General features: G+C 40.5%; 1 pseudogene; it reads right to left on the reverse strand.

Annotated features, from left to right (window-relative positions):
* The window catches only part of LOC143655444 (contactin-associated protein-like 3), a 231,340-nt pseudogene that overhangs the window by 202,080 nt on the left and 5,507 nt on the right, over positions 1-23,753 (reverse strand).

Below are 23,753 nucleotides of genomic sequence, written 5' to 3' on the forward strand. Positions count from 1 at the left end.
TGTAATTAGTTGATAGTTGATGTTAACGGACTTATTTGCCCCAATTATGAATATTTTCCTCTCAATGTTTAAAAGAATTCTTCAGTAGTGGAAAGTTATCTGATCACCAAACATCTAAAGACCCATTACTGGATATTTTTGCATAATAGGTTAAGCAGCAGAAAGCATCCATCAGGGAAAAACAATCTATTATTCTTTCCCAGGGACCTATCCCAGGAGCACCGAGTACCAGCAGCCTGTTGGAAATTATTATTGTGCCTGAACTCGTAAGAAAACAAGTGGGTAACCTTCATACAATGAAACACATCAGAAACAATGCTCACCAAAATTGTACTATTCATCTCTTTTGAGGTTTATCCAAGAACCAGAGCCTCTTTGCCAACAATACCTTTAACATCATTTTTCTGTTTGTCACTTCTGCCCAGGAATTGAGGTCCCATGCAATGCAAGGGTTGTGTGGCAGTAAATTAAAAAAAAAAAAGACAAAAGTAGGAGGTCATAATATTCAAAATTATGTAGCCATATGAAGAATCTTTTGATCCTACTGAGCAGATAAGAGAGATTTTTTTAAAAAAATAGTGTTTGTTGGCTCTAAAAGCAAACTACTATATTATCAGATTTTCAACTCTAATTTTGCTTATTTCCTCATTTTGCCTTGGTACACTCACAATTATAGGTTACAATGATCCATTTTCAGAGTTTCCCAAGTACTGAGAATAAAAGGTATTTTATTAGGCATATCATGCTGTCACTTCAAGGGTCTGGATGGTTACACAGAGATGCAATCATTATTTCTAGCTCCGAGATTCCACTTAAACCAATAAACGCAACAATGGAGCCTGCTTAAATAATGGCACTGATTCTTTTAAAGTGCATTTTATTTTTAATAGACACATTAAAGTTCAAACTATGCTGAAACTGTAACTATGGATACGTAGAAAGCAAAAGCATATTAAATTAATTGCACTCCAATGTGTCCAGTATTTCATGACAATGCATTTTCACAAATTGAAAGTAATTTTGGATTATGCTTCTTAACTTGTGGAATCTCTCATGGACGAATTGACTCACAGCCACAAAAACAGACAGACAACTTGCTTTTGTGAGTGCATTAACTTGTTCAGCCCATGGGTTCATCATTTAGTAAGAGAGAGAGCAAGTTTATTAGGGGCCAGAAGTCAATTCTTGCTCCCTTGCAGTGGATCAGGTGGGGTTCATTTATTGGATAGTTACCTGCTTTCACTCTCCTGTCTCATGCTCGGGCTCTGGTTACTATCACAGCTGTTCCCACGTCATCTACCTATCACACAGGAACAAAACAGAAAACAACGACATGTTTTCTGCCTGCTAAATTTTATCTCTGAGATCTTTAGAGTCCCCTGGCGAAAGCCTTTCATGTCTGTGGGTCTGTGGCACTGCATCATTTATTTGTTGGTTTCATCATTCGTGATAAGAACGTTTGTGTAGTCACTTTTCCAAATACCATTCAAAATCTAATAAGGGACATAAACACACTAGAGATAATTTATAGCCAGCAATAAATCACACCCATTTTGAAACTCCTTTGTTGACTATGGCAGGTCATCAGAAGCCAAAACCAATAAAGAAAAACAAAGAGTTTGTAAGCAACTCAGCTGCGAGTGGACAAAAGTAATAGAATGGGCCTATCTTTCTGATTTCATTAACATGAGTCTAAACTCTATTAAGGTTGATGTGCTTCACTCTGCACTGCAGGAACAAGAATGAAGAATAAAAATGACCCCACGCTGGTTCTGCACTTTAGGATCAACTATGACTTCACACCACGAAGGGCCATGGCTTGGCACCACCCTGGCTCTCTCTCCTTCCCTTTGCCCAGTCTCCACCAGGGTTTCAGTGATAAACTGTCCACTGCACCTGCAGGAACACAACCTAAAGTTAGGAAATAGAACTCAAACCCTACCGATGGAAGCAAGGGCACATTTAAATGTACCTGGAAGCTTAGCTGCTATTTTGCTGTAGTTGCAGTTGCTTTAACTTGGAAACTCAGGCTCAAAGCACGGTGGTGTTTTGGCTGCACGATCCCATGGTGAGGTGGAGGAGAGGATGAAAGGAGAGTGAGAGGAGGCTGGAAAATGCCCCAGTAACAGAGGCCAGTGGTAGAGGATATCACAGAACAGAAGTGACGGCTGTGAGGCTAAAGAAACCAGGGGGTCAGGGCTGGGCACAAAAAAGGAGGGTTGCAGACAGCTGGGGGGGAACTCGGCCCCTCAGAAGGTGTAGTGCTGTTCCCTGGCCGCTGGGCAATAGGTGCTTCCCAATGGTCAGCTGGAAACTCTTAACTGACTGGTTGTGGGATCGTTTTATTAACGATAACTTCAGCTGCAAAGGTATAAAGAGATCTGGGAGGGGACAGTTCGAGGCTGTCTCAGGCCTTTCCCTGTGACCCAGAAGTAGACTCTGTGCTCAGGCTTAGAAGGATTATCCTGGAGTCTAGGAGGAGGGGGGCTGACACCATGCTCAGGAATGTCTAGAGGTAAAAACCCACCCCCTGACCGACGGTGGCCTGCCGGCACACTCCTCCCCTCTGCCCTGAGCACAGGTGAACAGTGCCTGGCTCACCCCGTTGGGCAGCTGTCCTGGCGGGAAGGGAGTGGTGCCACTCCACCAGGACACGCCCCCAGAGGGACGCTGCGCTTAGGACATCTCCCTGCACTGGCCCCGGACGGAGACCCACTGGCCTGGCTCTGTCTCTCCTCCACGTGAGTAGACGTGCGTGGGTGGGCGACCCCACACCTGCAAACCCCTGGAGTGGGCTGGGACCCCAGGACTGCGTCTCTGGTGGCGGGCATTGGGGTGCCCTTTGCTGCCGTCCGCGCGGTGAGACCCCTCCCCAGCGGGTGATGACAGGTGTCTCTCCTTCTGAGGGGAGGTTGGGAGCAGCGACCAGGCTGGTGACAAAAGGGACAAGCTCCACTAACACATACGAGCACCCAACAGTCTCTGTCTGAAAACAGTACTTTCCACTGTTTCTCACTCTTCCGCAAATGCCTTACTGGAACATATTTGTATACATTTTACTTTGCTAAAATAGAGAAATAAATGAAATTTAAAAAAAAAAAAAAAAAAAACGGAAAGCTATGAGCACATGATGAAGCCGTATACTTTAAAATGTCTGCATTAGAATAAGTGCCTTGAATGGGAGGTGGGCTTTGACAGCTATAACGTATTTATTTGGCACAATGTGGGCTTTACTTAATGTGCTCAAATATCAAAACACCAAGAAGCTCAACAGGGAGTAAGAGCAGAAAAAAGTACAAACACCATGAAAAAAAGGCAATAGAGAAATAAGCAAGCATAATATTAATAGTGCCTAATGGTGTGTATTTCACACATGCCTTCAAATGTTTGTTTTGTTAATAGTACAAATTCACTTTCCTGGGAATGGATTCAAATAAAGGTTTTTACTAGAAAAATGCCAAGATAATGCCCCATTGCTAAGAATATCCCGTTTTAAAGTTCTCCCTTATTTACATGGCAAGATAATATTCAGTTTTCCAGCCTTCCACTTAAGGACATATAAAAGAAACACGCCTCAAGAGATATGTTTACAAACATCAATGGAATATTTGCAGTGGAGCATGAATAAACCATTATATGCTTATCTCTCCTCTGTGGATGCTAAAGAGAGAAGCAAGTGAGCCATAATGAGAGATAAACAAAGAATTATATTTAAAATGTAATAAGCATCTTTTAAGAGTGCCTCTTTATTCCACCGATTTTCTCATCCAAACAGAGATAATTAAATAATCTAGGATAATGTACACAAAAATTATATACTCATGGTAGAAAAAGAATGGCAAGGTAAACAAAGGGCCTTGGCAGATTCTAGAGCCTTCGATGAATACCTAGAAGTTGAAATGAGGGTATAGTAAGGTGGACTTTTTCCAAGGTCCATGGGATTGAGTTGAGGGAACCCCAGCAGGTGCCAAAGTGTTCGATTTATTCACGCCAGATCTGGCCCCAGCATGTCAAATGGGGGCGAATATGCTTATGTGGAATTTATTTCCTTCTGCACAGGGCCAATTATAATTATTTTATTAAATGAAAACCCAGTAGCCCCTGAAAATTAATGAGATTCACCAAGGATCACTGAGAGGACAAAAGCAGACCCACTGTCTCTCGGGTTACGCCTGGCAAACCTCGGGCCGTGCTGTGGGACCGCTCCGGGGAGCTGTTGAAGGTGGCTGGAGGCAAAGCAGATGCCAGCAGCTCATCACAATTATCTGCAGAGAAAATACCACAAGAGGGTCAAAATACTGCAGCTATTGGGGCAATAATCAAAAGCTGAAATAATTAAAAAAAAATTCCTAGGACCTAAAATAATCATTACTCTTTAAATTGTTTTTTTCATTTTTACTGTAGGATAATTTACATGGAGTAAAATTCACCCTTTAAAAGAAGTATTAAGTTCTTGGAGTTGTGACGAATGCGTACCATTGTGTAATCTCTACCATAATCAAGATATAGGTGAGTTGCACTGCCCCAAATTCCTTCCTGTCCTTTTGTAATCAATCCCTACTCTACCCCCAACTCCTGGCAATTACTCACCTGTTTTCTCTTAGAGATGCTGTTGTAATCAGAGTGCTAAGGAACGGAACTGCAATCTCTAGAACAAAAACGGAATGCACTGTTAAGAGGTAAATTGGAAAACAAGCAATGATTCTTAGAAACCAAATATGTGACCACTGAAAAATTCAACAGAACATTCAAAAGAAAGTTGCATAAAACATTGCAGAAAGTTAAAAATGGTTTTTAAATTTATGGTTTCAATTCCAATTGTAAAGTATTTGAAGAGTAAGTTTCCAGGCAAGGAGAAAGAGGAAATAGAGCGATGAAAGTATAAATTAATATATATAAATTTTATATTATATATATATTTATATATAATTAATTTATATATAATTTATAAATTGTATATAAATTATATGCCAGGAGTTGGGGGTAGAGTAGGGATTGATTACAAAAGGACAGGAAGGAATTTGGGGCAGTGCAACTCATCGATATCTTGATTATGGTAGAGATTACACAATGGTACGCATTCGTCACAACTCCAATTATATATATATATATATATAAATCAATATATATAAATTAATAATATAAATTAATAAATATATTTGTAAAAGCAGAAAGCATGAGTCTCCAAATTGAAAGGATCATCGAATTACAAGTGTAAGGAATGGGAAAATCCACAGCAATGCTAATAATTTTGAAAGTTCAGAAAACGACACTTAAAGAGACGGCTCTATGATTTTGCAGAATTTAGGGGAGATGACAACTGGTCACATACAAAGAAACAACGTTATCAATAGCCTGAAAGTCTCAATAACAGCATCTACACATTTTAAGAAAAGAAAGCACCACTTTAAAAATGCTAAGCAAAAGTGATTTTCAATTTTGAATTCCATAACTAGCCAAATAATTTGTTGAATGATGATATAATATAGATAAATTGAGATATGCACAAAACTAAAAGTATACCTCTCATGCATCTTTCCAAGGAAAGCACTTTAAGAGTAAACAAAGAAGGAAACTGAGTGAGAATCCAAGATATAAGAGCCAGTATTGGAAAGGACCCAAAGGAAGTCTTGATTGCCCTCTTTTTAAGTTTAGCGAGTATCTCACACAGATCGGGGCAAAAGGACAGACTTTCACGTGGGAGGCTGCAAAGAAGAAAAACAACTATGTTTTCCTCCATATGAGCAATACTATTTGCAGGTATAAGGAGACATTATGGAGTGCCTGGAGAAAATAATGCTAGAGAACTAGAGAAATGAAAAGAAAAAAAATGGCTAAGTCCTGGGAAATGAAGAACTGAGTAAGAACAGAGAATACATTTCTCAACATTGAGTAACACTGCTATGATCACATTAATGTACAGACTGAGGAAATATGGAGAGAGAAAAAGTAATTCAGGAAAACTATATAAAGGGCTGGAACAAGTTGCAGTTTTTGCCTTCTGGAAGCTACACAGGGGAGAGAGGAAGGGGGAAGCGTACTTTTCATTAAAAGCTCATTTGACTGCCAAAATCTATTTACGTTATGTATTGATAAAAATATGAACAGGTTTCCGCCCCCTCAAATAGAATGAGAGGATGTGCTAAAAATGTTTAAAAACGTACTAAAAATGTCAAGAAAATGTTTAGCATCATGTTTTGTGGATTCCAGCACAAAATTCTTTTTAGTGCTTTTAATATGGCCCAACTGCACTGCCTGTGTCTGCCACAAGAAGTTAATCAGGGTCAAGCCTGTTTAGTACAATCTTATGTTCATGCAGAGTAAGTAAAACATATGCATTGTGAACTAGAATATTTTTCAAAGAACATTTGCTTTTTTTTGAAAAGAAAATCTACAAATTAAAATCAAGAGGAAATCACTTGCTCGAAACTCTAAAAGATATGCTTAACAAGAGTATATGGGATTACGTGTCATAAAATATTTAAGTTTTAAAATGAGTCACTGGCATTTGTTTTCTAGTTTAATTTTGTGAGGTCCCATTACAGTAATTGTATGGGCATTTAATATAATTGCTACGTATTGGGCAGGGTAATTTCAATAAAAGCATCCTTATTTTGATTTAAATTTATAACAGAGGAAAATTTTGCAAAGGTTTGTATAAATTCAGGAAAGTCAAAATTGGCTTATTATGAAATAAGCAGTGTATTTCCAAATGTCATTAAATAAATGTATATAAAAAATAACTCCTGCATTTTATATACTGTACAGGATGTGTTGAGAATGCATGCATGTTACCTATTTCCTTACAATATCTGAATATATTACTTATGGCTTGTAAAATTCACTTGAGATTTTATAAATGATAATCAGTCTACCTCAAGGGACTTTAAGTTTTGCACAGAAAGAGATACTATTTTTATTTGCTTATGTATTATTTACAAAAATTGAAAAGATAAATAAGTTCTATAGTGCCTGATAAACTTAATTATTTCATGCTGTTTAAAAGAATGTAAGAAATAACTGAAGATTAGACATCATCATATAATAATAGTTTCCTAAGTATGTAATGGCAATAGGTGATAAAACCTCAAAAATATATAAGAAAACTCTGAAACTTACTTAATCAATTATTAATAAATGACATGATAATGATGTCTTGAAATAGGTCAAGGGCTAACAATATGATTTATTTCTGAAAGTGGAAATTTTTAAAAAATCACAAAGTCAGAGATTCAAATGTTAGAAGAGTCTCTCACACACAATACAGATACATATCTACATATAATTTTCTAACTGAGGAAATTTATATTATTTTTTTCTGTAGCAAAAATCATTTTACAAACCGAGTGTTAGTTTTCTATTGTTTCTCTAACAAATTACCACAAACTCAGTGGCTTTGCACAACCCAAACTTATTATTGAATACTTTTGAAAGTCAGAAGTCCAAAATGGGGCTCATTGGTCTAAACGGAAGGTTTTGGCAGGTCTGCATTCTGCTTTAGAGGCATGAGAGAGAACCCCTCATGGTGGTTTGGAGCTGTGGGTACCCCAGAAAAACATGTTCTTGAGTCACATCTATTCCTGTGGGTGGGACCTTTCGATGTAATTAGGACCTTTCGATGAGCCTACTTTGGTGTAGGTGTGGCCCACCTCAATCAGGATGGGTCTTAAGCTTATCACTGAAGTCCTTTATACGAGAATGAAATTCAGACAGAGAGAAAAATTTGCCTATATAAGAAGGTGAAATAATCAAAACACGAAGAGAAGGGAGGGCCCAGGAGAGGCCTGTGCTGGCCACGTCCAGAGCTAGGGACCAAGGATCAGCAGCAGTTAGCCCCAGAATGCCAGTCTTTAGGGAGAAAGCACCTGAGTTTGGACATCTTCCAGACTCAAAACCATAAGCTAATGCACTCCCATAGTTTAAGCTGACTCATTTCGTGGTATCTGCTCAAGCAGCCTAAGAAGCTAAAACACCCATCCTCCAGCCTCTGGAAGCTACCTGCGTTTCTTGGCTCATGCCCCCTTCCTCTTTAAGGCCAGCCATAGCCAGTCGAGTCTTTCTCAGTGAATCATCCTGACACTGGCTCGCCAGCCTCCTTCGTCCACTTGCGAATGAGGTGAATCATCTTGTCATTACATTGGGCCAACCCAGGGATATGATCCAGAAAAATATCCCTGCCTCCAGCTCAGCTGATTAGCAATCTTAATTCCAGCTGAAATCAGAATTTCCCCTTGCCATGCACGATAACATCTTCACAGGTTCCAAGGATTAGCAGTAAGATATCTTGGGTAGGGGGAGAAGGGGACGAAAGCATTATTCTCTCATTCTCTTTCACCTGTAATCATAAAGTAATCTATATAATTAAACACTATTTAGCCAATCGATAACACTTTTTTTCCCTTCGGTGGTATCATTCCATGAACAACTTTGCTTCCTTCCATATTCATAATTTGAATATGCGAAGAGCTTGAGCGTGATTTTTTTCAGCTAAATCGGCACTCACCGTGTGTTACCGTCATGGCTTCCAAGGGCAACGAATCATTTAACATGGACAATTTATCTAATGAAATGGTCATACATGGTTACTTTGTCTCCATCTCCTCCTTCTAAAGCATGAACTTTTTTATTGTTCAACCAAGAGTCAGTTCAATATCAGATCAAAGAACCCTGCCCAAATGTACGCAGCTGTGATGTATCAGGTAAAAATATTTTCTTTCTTCTCGCAAGCACATGTTAGAAGTTCCTTCGGAGGGGAATCTGGTGGTAATACACGTCTCAGCTTCTGTCTGCCTGAAAATTACTCCATTTCATTCTCATTCCTTAAAGATAATTTACGGCAATAACTTGAGACTGAGAATTCTTTGCTCTCAGTTCTCTGAGGGTTGAATATGTTTGGGCTTCCTTTGTCGTTGCTGAAATTTTTGCTGTTGTCTGACTGAGTCTTTGTGGGGAATGTCTTTTATCGGTGGTTGCTTTTTACAAACCTTCTGTTCGACTTTGGAGCTCTACAGTTTTCGATGTGTTTTTACTGTTCTTTGCAGAGTTTGGGATTTGGGGAACCTACTGAATGCGATGACTGGTGTATCACCTTAATCTGGAAAATTCCTAGACACTATTCTTCTAGTATAAGTCAACAATCCCTTCAGAAATTCTAAAATTAAAAACACCACCAATGAAAACATAAATTTTTAAATTAAGTTTGACACAAACCTTGGTTGCTACAACATGAGGCTATGCGTTGTCCTGATTTATTTGCTTGCATGCCATCAGTATGGATATTCATGCTTTCCATTGTAAAAGCGTTCACATGCATGATCACCAGAAGCCACCCAGAACTCCCTAGGGTATTATGAAATACATGGTTTAACAACTACATCAACTTTTTAAAATCCTAGCCACAGCAAATTTCGAAACACAGGGTGGCCTTACTGTTTCTTACAAGAAATTGCAGGCCAGTATAAACTTTCCCATATTTTCTCAATTACCTCTTGCTTCTTCCAGAGGTTTCAGTGTGCTACCAACCCAATTTGCTGCTTGGGTTTTTTGCACTTTTTTTTTTTTTTATGGTATTTACATGAAGGTAGTGTGAGTTCTGTCCCCAAGCCCTCACTGTAATTAGGCTTTCCACAGCATCCTCACACACCCGGGCCAGCTCACAAGGTTTGGAAACTGCACCAGGTACTATTAGGTCAAACCAGAGGTACCTGTGTGAATCGATGACACTGAGGCAACTTCCTCAATGGAGAACTAGGAAAACCCCAGGAGGGAATCCTCATCTATGGGAGGTGGTGGGTGCCTCATCCCCCTGCCATTCCCAATCCCCCAGGGATTTGCCTCTGCGTTTTCAACCCATGTATCTGTAAGTGTCCTTCTCACCTGGGGCAGATCCTCCTTACTTTGCATCATAATCTAAAAGAATTTGGGGGCAGGGTGCTAAGGAGAGTTTGCCCCAGATCACTTTACTTGTTCTCTAATTCTGAGTACTCTAAATCCCTGCTATTTCTGGCATCACCAGGTCAGGATTTGGGGAGCCCTTGGAACCATTCCCACCTTGGTAGATCTTCTCTCTGTGTGTTTTGAGGTATAGCTGTGCCCTTCAGTCCAATCCTATAACTGCTCTCTTTCAGGCAGTCTACAATTTCTCGTGCACCTAAGGCACTCCTTATTTTCTAGCATAGGTATTGATCTATTAATTTTAAACATATGTTTTCTGTCTTACTGGGGATATTTTAGGGCAGAAAGGAATAGTGTACCTTGAATATATATTAGAAGAGTCTGAACTGCATTTTATATATTATTTTCTTTGGCGCAACTTGAACATACACAATGCTAATAACAGTGCCTAGAATTTTTCTGAGTGAACATGATTTGCAGAAATACTGCAAATTGCAGCATCTTTGCTGAAGACATGCATTGATATTCAAACAGTAATAAGAATGACAATAGAAAAATAGAAATGACTCAAAGTTTTTTTTTGCATGGGCAGGCACCGGGAATCGAATACAGGTCTCTGGCACGGCAGGCGAGAACTCTGCCACTGTGTCACTGTGGGCCACCCAATTGCAAAGTTTTGATTCCATAATAGAGAGAATAGTGTTTCACTGCTTAGTAAAACACACGAAGTATTTGATATAGAAACAGAAGAACATTTTCTACACATTCCAGAGAGGTGGCAATGATGCTTATAGAAGGGAGAGTAAAGCATTAACACTTGTGATTTTAACTCATAAATAGTAGCATAATATAGCCCAGAAACTACATTTAATACCCTTATACTAAATGAGAAACACCAGTTATAACAAGAAAACTATGGACTCATGAAGTGCTGCTAATTAAGATTCCTTTTCTGTATGGCTTCCTTAAATACTCCTCTCAAATATTTACCCCACAATAAAGCTTATCTTGATTTCTGCCACAGACATAACCAAGGAGGGCTCTCAGAGTTTAAACATATATTCTTAAAATAGGCTAAGAAAAATAGAGAAGTCCTAATCCAACTTTCTAAAACTTTGTCTTCAATTTTTTAAGAGACATTTTAAAACCATGAAGAAGCCAAGACATAAGAAGTTACCTGTATTAGCTAGGGTTCTCTAGAGAAACAGAATCAGCAGGAGATAACTGTAGATATAAAATTTATAAAAGCGTCTCGCATAACCGTGGAAATGTAGAGTCCAAGGTCTGTAGGGCAGGCCACAAGCTGGTAACCAGTGAAGGTCCTCAGGAAACTATCAGAAGAGGCTGACTGGACAGTCACGGGAATGGAAGAGTCCAAAATCCATAGGGCAGGCTGGGAAGCTGGTGACTCTGATGAAGGGTCTGGATGAACTCCACAGGAGAGGCTCACCAGCTGAGGCAGGGAAAGTGACTGTCTCTTCTGAATCCTCCTTAAAAACCTTCTAGTAATTAGCTTCAACATCACTCATTGCAGAAGACACTCCTCTTGGCTGATTACAAATGCAGTCAGCTGTAGATGTAGCCAATGTAATCATGATTTAAGTCCATGAAATGTCCTTATAGCAACAGACAGGCCAGTGCTTGCCTGACCAGATGACCGGGCACCACCACCTGACCAAGTTGACACACGAACCTGACCATGACAGCACCTATATATGCACTTCATCTTTGAAGACCAGTCATACGCCACCAGGAATGGTAAGAGAAGGGGCCAAGAAGAAAGGACATTATTTAGAGGTTACTGCTTCCTAAGCCTGTTTGTTTAATGTCACTTTCCTTCAATTTTTTCTGAGGAAATAAAACAAATCCATTTATATTTTCTAAAGTAGCATTCAAAAATTTTGGACAAAAATTATTCTGCATCTTAAGAATATTCCAATTACACTTGTGATGCTCAACATGCCACAGTATCTTTCCTGTACTATACCATTGGGCTTTTCACATGTCCTTGAGATTGCATGCTGACATGCTTATATCTGTCAGTAGATTTGTAAGCTCTTTGAAGGCACAGCTGTAGTCTTTCAAACTTTGTGGACTTTACACCTAGCACAGAAAGTGAAATATACTGTGGGCTTGGTAAACGTCTTATGAACATTTATTAACTGAGTAAGCAACAAGGATAATTGACCTTAATTAGTAAATTAAATTATGTTTAATCTTAAATTATTAGATTAAACTTTATTGTTCAATTTAAGAGAATCTAAGAGAATGTCTTAAATTGAATAATAAAGTTTTGTGATGTCAAAGAGACCTAAAGACATCACTCAGCATGTCTCCAAGGTGATATCAAAAAGCATGTTGTAAATTGGGGTAGGAGATTATATTACGACTTTTATTTGGTTTCCTTTTAATTAATTTCCCACTATGTGCTTCCTTGGCTTCCAATGATTTCTAATAATAGTACAGTTCAAAAATAAATCTGTAAAGCCAGCCAGAAACAAAATTATTGAATTTTTCAATTTCCCTTTGGAAAACTTAAAGAGCCAATAACATGGGTTTGCCAAGGTTTCACCCTGCAACAAAGAGAACTTCTAGGTACAAGTTTGAAGAAACCTGTCCTCAAGCAAGAAAGTAAATTTCACCAAATGACAGATGAAGCCTTGTACCCACATTTTTTTTAACTCTTCTTCCCTTATCACTTTTACTCTGCAAATAGATTCCCCCGGAAGAGGCATCTACTATCGAGATTGAGAGCGGACAAATTTCAGCCATCTACAGGCATGACAGGGTCTGAATCTGTCCCAGCTTATTTGGGACTTGGTTAGGATTTGCCATATTTACATGTGCTCAGCTCAACATAGCAGGGTCCAGGGTCATAATTTGCTGTTATGGATATGTGCCATTTCATATTTATTCTCACAATCTGAGGGTAGGGATTCAGTGATACACTGGTGTGTTTTTTATTATTGTTCTGCTAGAAGATGATGGTTGAGAATCATGTTTTCTTAAAAGTCATTTTATACATATTGAAAAGTGATTAAATTCTTTAAAAGTTATGGTCAGTTAGCTTGGTGACTCACCTGGATTCATACGAAAGCAAGTCTGAAGGAAAGAAGAGTTAGTAAAATACAGAGCATAAACATAGAACAGGAGATAAAGGAGAAAATTATCTGAAGACTCAACAGTAGTTTAGAGAGAAATGAGATAAGCCTACAAGGAATGTCACCCTTTACCCAGACACCTCAATTTGCAACCTTGAAATGGGGCCACACTTGGCTGAACAGGAGTTCATTATATTTCCCTGGACTGGCTGATTTGGTCTTGGTTACTAAACTTTCCTGGAGATGACCCTTTAACCCACTCTATGGTCTTGATTTGCTCCCACTGACTCATGCCCTACATCATTCTCTTGCTCCTTCTCCTTGACAGGGGCCCCCAGGTTTGTCTCAGGCCAGGAACCATTTTTCAGTATTTCGTTTGGAAAGACAGTGGGATATTCAAAATTAGTCTATGGACTTGCCACAGATCAACACTGGACTTGCAGATATACTAATCTGAACACCCAATTTTTACCATGTTGCATATGAAAATGATTAAGAAATAAATTTGGGGAATTGTCCTTACTTTCTGAAGTTAGGCAGAGATAATATACTCTTTAAAACAGCATTTCCTTTGAGTGTATTAATTTCACCTATTCAATAAAAATGTATTGAGCACCTACTATATGCAAAGCAAAAGCTTTGGTATGGAATAAAGAGAGACGTGGTCCTAGTTTCAAGAAGCTGAGATTCCAATACGAAAGGGAGACGTGAATCTGTCTGTGATATGGAACAGGTAAGAAAGTAAAAAAGAACAATACGATAGTCCTTTATTTTTGCAAACCGATGGAAGCTTTTAATGGTGTAGGAATAAAATAGCTTTTGAAATGAAGTGGCCAAGTCACTACTTCAAAGATAAAACCACATTTCTGAGCCAGACAATTGCCACTGCATGATGATGATGTGGCAAGTAGTAAAATGAGATATTGTGTATTAAATCCAGCACAACTCCAGAAACATAGAAAGAATTTAATGTGCACCAGCTTCTTTACCTTTGAAAAGCTGGATTGAAGGTGTTTTTGGCTTTGGTTATGTCCCTAAATTTTCCACAAAGTATTATATTAACTGATAAACTTGACATTTATCTTTAAAATATACTATAATGGTGAATTTTTGACTAAAAATAAAGTATATCATATGGATACTTGAGATGTGTTGCTAAGTAGTAAAGGAAGAAAAATAATGAAATTGATTTCTGTAGAAAGGCTCAGTTATGACTCAGAAAATACAATGAAATTGATACAGAGTAATTTTCAAAAGAAAATAATGTGGATGGGGTTATCAATAATAATTGTAATTACAAATGCTGCTATGGTTATGGGGAAAATAAGTGGTAAGTTTTTTGATAAAAAAGAGGTAAGCTTTTGATAAAGGACAATAGCAGATGGAAGGAAATTTCCTGTATATCCCTGTGATCTTACAGGATTAGGTCTGGACTAGAATACAGGGCACGAGAAGGCTATGGGTTCTTCCAGAGATGCATTAGGAAGGGATGGAAAGAAGTGTGTGTTTCATGAGGTATATGGCACTGATGTAACAGTTATTGCATACACTCCAAATTGCATTCGTAGAAAGGATCCCAGTAACACCTCTGACACAGGCTAGAAAATTTATTCAGCCCAAAGAAAGAAACTTTCAAAGCAGCAGACCTTGTTCACTTGTCCACACTTGATGATAGTGTGGTTATGAAGGAGTGACAGAATCCTTGGGAGAAGAACAACCATGTCCCCTTAGAAAATACCAGGCCAAAGGAGACCTTGAACTACAGGGAAATATTTATTCAAGAACTCATAAAGGTAACTTCAAAATGTTAAGGAAAACATAGGTACAATTCCACAAAAACATACATTTTCTATCCAAGTCAGCTCTATGAGTCTAAACTGTGTAGCTCTAGAGGAAATTTGAATTTTGGTTTTCTGATTTGAAATAACAGTTGAGAGTAAAATGGGAAACGTGACATAACACACCTCACAGGCCTCAGGGCACCCGCCTTATAGAGGGACCATGCCATTGTTATTGAAATAACATGGTTCAATCAACGTGAAAAGACAGCAAACGAAATTCAGACCAACAAAAGGAAGACGTGAGAAAAGTATCCAAAGAAAGAATGTTTATACTAAAAAAGAGCATTAATAAAAATGAAAAGAAGACAATATAGAGTGAAGAGAGAACAGCCCAGAACAAAATAAGACTTGCCAAAATTGCTAAACACAACAAAAGAAGCTTTTTGCTATGCTTATAAGAACAAGACCAAAACAGCTGCAGGTCCACTCCTCTGGCAAAGTTATTAAGCAGCAGAAGAAGATAGAAATAATTAACTTCTCTTCTGTTTCCACCATCTGTAAAAAATGATCTTCAGATGAGAAAATATAAAACAAATCCCAACAAGAAGGGACTGAAGTCCAAGATGGGTGATGGAGTTGTGAGAAAATCTCCACAGTTCTAAACAAGTTTATGTTCTGTTTCAAACATATTTAATAGAATATTGGGAGAAATTCTGGGTTAAAATGCCAAATGGGTAGAGATGACCTCTGAGGCGCTGGGGGTTCTAAGATGTGAGGGGAACTTGGGAGGGGAGAAATGTCTTCTGATGCTCAGAAAAGAGCATATTTTATCATCCGTACTTTCATCAGTTTGTTTCCTGACTTGTTTATTAGCTGTCTTCTATAAAATGCAATTTGAGATGTCAAAATTATAGCTGCTATAAAGAAAATTGGGGGAGGGGGGATAAGACTCAAGATCCAAATGGCTTTCACAAGTTGGAATGAACTTTTGAATCTAATCAAATGATATCCTTAATATAAATGCAATGCCTGCATTGGAGTTCAAAAAGCCAACTGCAAAAGTAAAGGGACTTACAGGTCAAAATTGCCTTTTCAATTTTCATTTTACAAAATGACCCTGATCACTACAACTATAACTCAGTCTCATGATTGCTTGTTCTGTTAATCCATCTCATCTGCAACATCGATCCATTTATCATTCCACAGATATTGAGTACTGATTAGATTCCGGGCACTCTGCTAGGTGCTGGTGATATAAAAACGCCTCTCAAATACATCACAGTCTCGTGAAAGTGATATATTAAAAAGTCCATGGCAAAGCGATATACTCAGTGTAGTAAGAGACTCATAAAGGTTTGCAGATTTGCCATTGAGTGATGGAAGTTGTGGTCATGTGGTCAGGAAGCAGCACACAGAAGGTGATTCTGGTCTGGAGGACTTTTCCAAGAGAAATTAGGAAACGGAGATTGCAGGTGGTCCAGGAAAAGGAAAAAATATGAGCAATGATCTGTTGGTGAGACAAAAATTACATGCCCGGCTGAGGGTGCATTGCATTGTGGGAATGGCACTGATGGGGAGCATCAGTAGCGCAGAAAAAGGTGGAGAGGTAGGCTAGATAAAGGTTATGAAGATAAGCGTTTGCTTATTTCAGGAGCTGGAACTTAATGTTGAAAATTATAGCAATGAAATGTAGCATGCAGGCAAAATTGCGTCTTTAACATAAGTGTGTTAAAATTGAATAAATACACAGATGCATGCTGCCGACACGTGCGGTATGATTATGAACTATTCTAAGGTGTATCTTCCAGTCTCAGCCTCACTCTTTCTTTATCCACCTTCAATTCTGGCCACTGCTGAGCTAACCAGCTCCACATAAGCGTAATGTGACAGCAGCATCTTCCTGTGTGCAAAGATGCGCTCTCTGTCTATTTCTGCCTCTTGGCATCTCAGCGGTCTTGGCCTGGGCTGGCTGCAGAAACCCAGCAGTGACACACTAGCATTCTTCACCCTGGAGCAAGCAGTTAATACTCCAAGAGCAATGCTTTATCACGGAGACATGGCAGTGGGTAAATGATTTCCACCCCGGCTCTGGCCATTCCTTGGGCAGATAGATGGTTCAGAAACACATGCTACTGACACCCTGAGAGGTCCCCAGTAGGATGGAGCCCCAGTTGCCCACATCAGTGACCAGTCAGCAATGCAGACCTGTATCAGCTTTCCTTCTGTTATGAATTGAATTGTATCACCCAAAAAGATATGCAAAAATCCTAACCCCCAGCACCTGTGAATGTGACCTTACTTGAAATACAGTCACTGCAAAGGTAGTCAAATTAAGATGAGGTCAGATCAAAGCAGGGTGAGCCCTAAACCAATACCCTGGTACTCTTATAAGAAGGGCAGAGGAGTTGCAGCAAAGTGGGAAGCCAACCATGCGAAGATGGCAGAGGGGTGGGAGGGACACTGCCACAAGCCAAGGAACATCTGTGGCTACCAGATGCTGGAAGAGACAAGGAAGTGTCCTCCACTCTAGCTTTCAGAAAGAATTTGGCCATGCCAACATTCTGATTTTGGACTTCTGGCCTCCAGAACTGAGAGAGAATGGTTGGCTTAAGCCGGCCAGTTTGTGTTCTTTGTTACAGCAGCCATATTGAATTAATACATTCTCTTTCCCTCTTCCTCGTTTCCCAGCCTCCCACTCCTTGTACAAGGTCTCTTTACTAACTAGGCTACCTGCACTTAAATCCATGTTATAGGATCAGCATTTTTTGGGAAACCCTAGCTAAGATATCAGGCTGTCCAAAATGGAGTATAGGCAGCATTTTAAGCCATTATAGAACACACAGTAGGGGGCGCCACTAAAGGGTATTAGTGTCACATGGAGTCATGAAGGAGGAAGAGTCTCCCATAAAAAAACACAAGAAACAATCAAGCCTGGTAATGAACTGATGAGCGTGGACTCAATAGTTCTTGCTCACATCCAAGAAAATGGACAGGGACAATGAATACAGCAGGCTCGATTGTGCTATCTGCGGAAAATAAGACTGCCTGGCCTCTCCTGAAACTTTTCACTGTGCTTAATGAAACAACATAGTTATTTTTTCGGGGGATACATGCATATATTCAAGAACGAAGTGATTACTTGGTTTGGAACTGAAATTTTCTGAAGCACATAATCTAACTCAACCTATCTTTATAACTCACTTGAACAGTTGAAACAAAGGAGCCTGGAATAAGAAAGAGGTCCTTTAATCCTGTATAGATTAATGTAATGCCTGGATACATCCAAGAGCATATTGGCAGATAATAAAAAATTATTGGCAAAGTCCCTTGAGGGGTGGGAGAAAAAATATGGAAGTATTAAACCTTACCATCTGGGAATCCCCTGATATTGTATCAAACTTTAGGGACACCCACATCAATATGCCAAGCCTTTGATCCCGAGGTTCACTCTTGTGAAGCTTATATGGACAGCAGAGGAGCTTAGCCTACCTATAGGCATGCCTAAGACTTACCTCTGGAGGACCTCTCTTGTTGCTCAGATGTGGCTTCACTCTCTCTAAGCTCAACTCCGCAAGTGAAACCGTTGCCCTATGTGGGACATGACATCCAGGGGTGAAAATCTCCCTGGCAGCATGGAAGATGACTCCCAGGGATGAATCTGGCCCTGGCATTGTGGGACCAATAATTCCATCCTGACCAAAATGAGGAAAAGAAGTGTAACTAATAAAGTCTCAGTGGCAGAGAGAGTTCAAATAGAGTCGAGAGGCTACTCTGGAGGTTGTTCCTACACAAGCTTCAGTTAGACCTTCAGTTAGTTATAACCTGCCAACTCCCAACCAGGACCATTCCAGCCAATCCTAAAGAACATCCAGGGCAATATATAAGATTCCACAAGGGTTTTATGCACTAGAGTAACTTTCCAGAAACCTACAACCTCCAGATGGGTCCCTGGTTCAGATTAGTCCTGACACTTACAGGGCCCAGCCTCTCCAGAACATCAGATAGTTCCATCTCCCTACCCCAAATTATTGACAGACCCTCCCAACATGAAAAAGCTATAATGGCCATAGCCCAACACCCCTAAAAAGAGGGATAGAAAGATCAAAGGTGATGGTGGAGTTATACAGAGAAGATAGGATTTAACAAATGAATATGATTGCTGAATCATTAAATTGGTATCTCTTTTAGTCTCCTGTATCTTAAAACAGCTAGAAGTAAAAACCTAAAATTATGGAATTGTAACCCATGTCAAACTCTGAAATATATTCTATAAGTAATTGTGGTGTTGTGCTTTGGAATTTATTGCTTTTTTGCATGTATGTTATTTTTTCACAAAAAAAAGTCAATTGTGATGGTAAAAAAATATTTATGCCTTCTAGTCTCCTATATTCTGGAGCAGTAGAAGGAAAAATATGAGAGGATCATATGGTATCCCATGACAAACTCTGGATCTGTCCTGAAAAGAAACAATTCATCAACAACAAAAAAAATTAGAAAAAATTCATGAACTTCAATTCCATGGAAGAGAACGGAAACTAAGGCAATAAGATTTAGCAGTTGGCCCAGAAGGACCCATGATGAGAAAGGCAAAGGCAGATTTGGCTAAGATAATGTTATATGCTCTCAAGAAGAAGAACGATTGAAGCACCCACTTATTTGCAGCTTGGAAGCAGGCAGCTTCTCTACATGCTATACGGAATGGAGGCAGAGAGCCAGGGAAGGGTGGGTAAGGCGAGGGAGAAGAGTGTTGTGGAACATGGGGTAAGAGGTGGGAGAAATTCAGATCGAATTACCAGAGAGGTGACTCTAAGGCCCTCTGTTTCCTCTGAAGTCTAAAATGAGCCTGTTCTAAATCTTCAAGTCAGTCAAATGCAGTAATCCATGATGAACTCTAGACCATGAAGAGTGGGGGGGGGGGGGGGGGGCTGAGGGGTGTGCTAACAAAAAATTAAGGGATGAGATGGTTCTTACTCTCAAGGAGCTTACAACCTATGTGGGGACAACTACAAAAGATATCTATAAAGTAATATAAATACAAATAAATATAAACAGCACATGAAAGCTAAGGGATATTATGTCAATGATTATGCCTAGTCAGTCACAGAAGGCTTCCTGAAGGAAAAAGTTTGGTGTTTGAGAATAATGTTGGTTCGAGAACAATATGAGTAAGGCACATATGAAGGCAGGGAAGTAGGAATAAATATGTCACGTCCAGTAAGCAGATTAGCTTGGCTAGAGTAGATAAAGTCAAAACAGGGCTGGTAAGAAGTGAGAAGTCTGCTTGATGAAAGAGACTGCAATATAAGGTCCCTAAAACAAATGAGCAGGGAAAGAAAGTTTCCCTTTCACAATGGTGATAAGTGAGCAGCGTTCCAGGACCAATTCTGTTGGTTCGAAAGCTTTGGAGTTAATCTAAGAGAAAGAAACTAGCAGGGGTGTGGTGGTGAAGCACTCAGCATCCTTGAGCAATTGAAGTAGAAGGAACTGCCTTCTGCAAGAATGCTCAGGAAGTGGTAAGTGGACCCCAAAGGCAAGGACGTGAGACTCAGTGAGATTCCCAGGTAGAGGGTCCGTCACCAAGGCCAGCCAGTCCCAGCAATCCCACGGGCTCAGGCAGAATGACCTTGGCCCTTGTCACCGATTCTTTGGGGGGAACAGATTGTATAGGCTCGTAAAATAATTTATTTTAAATTTTGAACTACAGTGACAAGAAGTTTAATCCTGAAATTTTAGAAATTAAAACAGGAGGATGAGAAGACCCCTAATCTAAGGGAATGTTCATAATCCTGGAGATGGACAGGCTGGTTAGGGCCCAAATTCTCCCCTGGTCTTCACGTGGAAAGGCAAATCTCACACCTTGGAAAGAGGCCAGCCAAAGCCAACCCTCTTTCTCTATGCCTATTGATCTGAACCTGTTCCAGGAAGAAAGAGTTCAGGCGAGACATTTAGCAACAGCCGGAGTTGTACCCGGGTCACAAGAGTTCTGCTGGGGGTTCAGGGTCCCATAGATGTTGAAATCGGCTGCTGGGGCCCAATCTCGATTCCATTTGCCTCATTGTGAACATCAAATGAGTCCTGCTGGATCTTCCTATGTATTTCTTTGGCTGTGTTAATGAAGGCACCGTGGGGGCTGTTTGGGCTGAAGTCTCCATAAATAGAAGGCCAGGCCCCAGCAGAGGCCTCTCCCCTCTTTTCATCCCTGCGGGGACTCTGGGTCACTCTCATTCCCAACCAGCAAGATAACCGCCCCACAGCTGGCGTGTGGCCGGGGTCTCTCCCACCAAGGGAGCTGAAGGTCGCACGCCAGCTGCGCTCCAGCTGCGCCCTGCAGCAGGGGCGGGTGAGAGCGCCAAGAGATCTGCCCAGCTCTATCCCAGGTTTGCAGTTCGACTTGTTTCCCTCAGCGTAGACCGTACGGGCGACAAACCCCACCCGGACCGCGCGGTCGCGGGCAGGCAGGGACGGCTCCTCCGTAACGTGCAGGAGGAGACGGATTCGCCCCCCACCCCGCGCGCCCCGTGCAGCCCCGCCCCGCGCCTTTCAAGGTGGGAAGGGGGACACGCGGTCACTGCGGAAGCCCCGCGGCCGGGGTGGGGCCGTGGGGGTCCTGTGAGGATAGGGGGAGGACTCTGAGCGCCAGGAAGGGGTCGAGAGCGCGGTCCAGCGGCTGAATGGTGCAGAGGCGGGAGGATCACCGCGCCCGCACGCCCCTGCCTCAGCATGGGTTATTTTCGTGTTGAAATGTTTGCCAACCTAAGTGTATCTTCTCACTATTTCCTATTACACTTACACTTTCATCAAAAGGAAGACCAGTTCACAGCAGGCGCATTGCAAGCCCTGCGAAGGCCCTAAGATACCACCCTCCTTGCAAACCCACTAGTCAGACAGCTGCAGCCTCCCGGGTGGGCAGCCCGTGCGCCAGGGCACAGGACCGCGTATTCACAGCAGAGACCGGCGCATCAGCTTTTGTCTCCAAGTCCCAGGCAGAGAATCGGGTGGACCTGGAGGGATGGATGTCTGCACACACAGTGGGTTGCTGTGCAAGGTGGGGGCGGCGGGAGGGCTGAACTAACTCGGGAAATGCAAAGCTTTGTAATGGACAGCACCCCTTTCTGCCCCTCGCTCCAGAAGCTGAGACGACCTCTACCTTCCAGGATTGCGTGCTGTGGAGAGACAACTGGAAAGCTAGTACTTCATTCACAAATCATGAAAGGAATATTAGAGACCCATGGAAAACTGTCTCCCAGCTATTATAACCAGTCTGGTAACCAATGAAATCTGTTGTTTTACATAGGAACATGTAAAAATATAGTTGATGCAGTAAAACCCATCATCGCTATTGAAAGAAGTCTTTCTATCCAGGTTTGATTAATAAGTGTAAGATTATTTTTACCCATGAAGAATAGCAAAGTATTGTCATCATAATGCTATTCATCATGTTTGAAAATCGATGTGATTGATATTTTATTAGATTGGATTTATTACAATTTTTAAAGATTCCTCAAGTTCATAATGGATTATAGGAACTAAAGGAGATAAACTATTTACTTTCTTAAAGGCAAAATGTTTTTTTCTATTGGAGGAATCCAGAACTTGTCTTAACTTTTAGCAATGTTTGCAAATTTTAGGCTGTGTAACAGCCAGTGCTGTAAATTTTTGTAACTTCATAAAGGTGTACTTAACATAACTGTGGACTTTACCCCTTGTGCCATACAATAGCTCAAATTAGCACAAGAATCATACATGAAATGGAATAAAAATGCCTACTTCAACAGCTTTCTAACATTGCACAGATACTTATTTTCCCATTTGCTGTTGTATCAATTTTCCTACCAATCTTCTTGCAATAAATACTAAATATTATAAAGCATAGTAAATGTGAAGTTATATCACAAGTGCATAAAACTGAGAATCATCTAGTCTTTAAGCTCATTTCTGTTATGGAGGCTGTGATGGTGTGAAGTTGTGTTCAGTCCCGATGCACAGGCTTAGACCTCACCCAGCCCTGTGGTGTGAACCCGTTGTACGTAGGACCTTTCCACGGGTTGCACCAGTTAAGGATGGGTCTTAATCCTATTACTGGAGGTCTTTCAAAGCGGCATAAAATTCAGACCAAGAGAGAGAGTGACCCAGAGGGAGCAGCCAGAAGTTGAAGTCAGCGAAATCCCAAAGAGAAGGGAGAGAGACCGGGAGAGGCTGCCGCATGCTTCGCCATGTGACAAGCTAAGGGCCAAGGGTCACCAGCCACCAGCCCAGGAGGCTACAGGCTTTGGGGAGAAAGCACTGCCTTGATGACACCTTGATTTGGACTTCTTCCCAGCCTCAAACTGTGAACAAATAAATCCCCATCATTTATATAGACCCATTTCAAGGTATTTGCTTGAACAGCCCAAGAAATTAAAATAGAGACATGTTCTTCAAAAACTCATCATAAAATTGGGACACCATAATGGGAGACCCTTAGAATGTCATCTGCCTTATCTATAGACGCCTTGGCTAACATACTTTTTTCTTTATACCTGTGTTAGCTTTTGATTTGTCTTCAAAGTTAAATGAGATTCATATTATAGCTAGTGATCTGTAAATCAAAGTCCCTTCCAGCCATTCCTCAGCTTCACTGCTATGTTCAAAACCACGAGACTACAGGGACCAGCCAGAAGCTGAGTTAAATATAGGGTGGGTGAGAGGGACTTCCCTTCCACAGTTTGTGATGTGAGAGTGGTAGATAATGGTCAACTGTGTGAGAACAGGCATAACAGTAATTTTTAAATCCCTCATTTTGTTGTAAATTCAAAAAGCAAACATTCCTGTTATGGGTATCAAACATGAAGCCATCTAGCTCTAACTTTAATTTTATTTTATTCATTGTGCAACACTGGAAGAGTGTTTTACTAATTCCCCTAGAACTGTTTCTTTTCCATCCATTCCCTAGCCAATTACTTACTCATATAAAAATATGATCTTTCTGTGCATACCA

This window comes from Tamandua tetradactyla, chromosome 2 (assembly GCF_023851605.1).
Source record: "Tamandua tetradactyla isolate mTamTet1 chromosome 2, mTamTet1.pri, whole genome shotgun sequence".
NCBI classification, from domain to species: domain Eukaryota; kingdom Metazoa; phylum Chordata; class Mammalia; order Pilosa; family Myrmecophagidae; genus Tamandua; species Tamandua tetradactyla.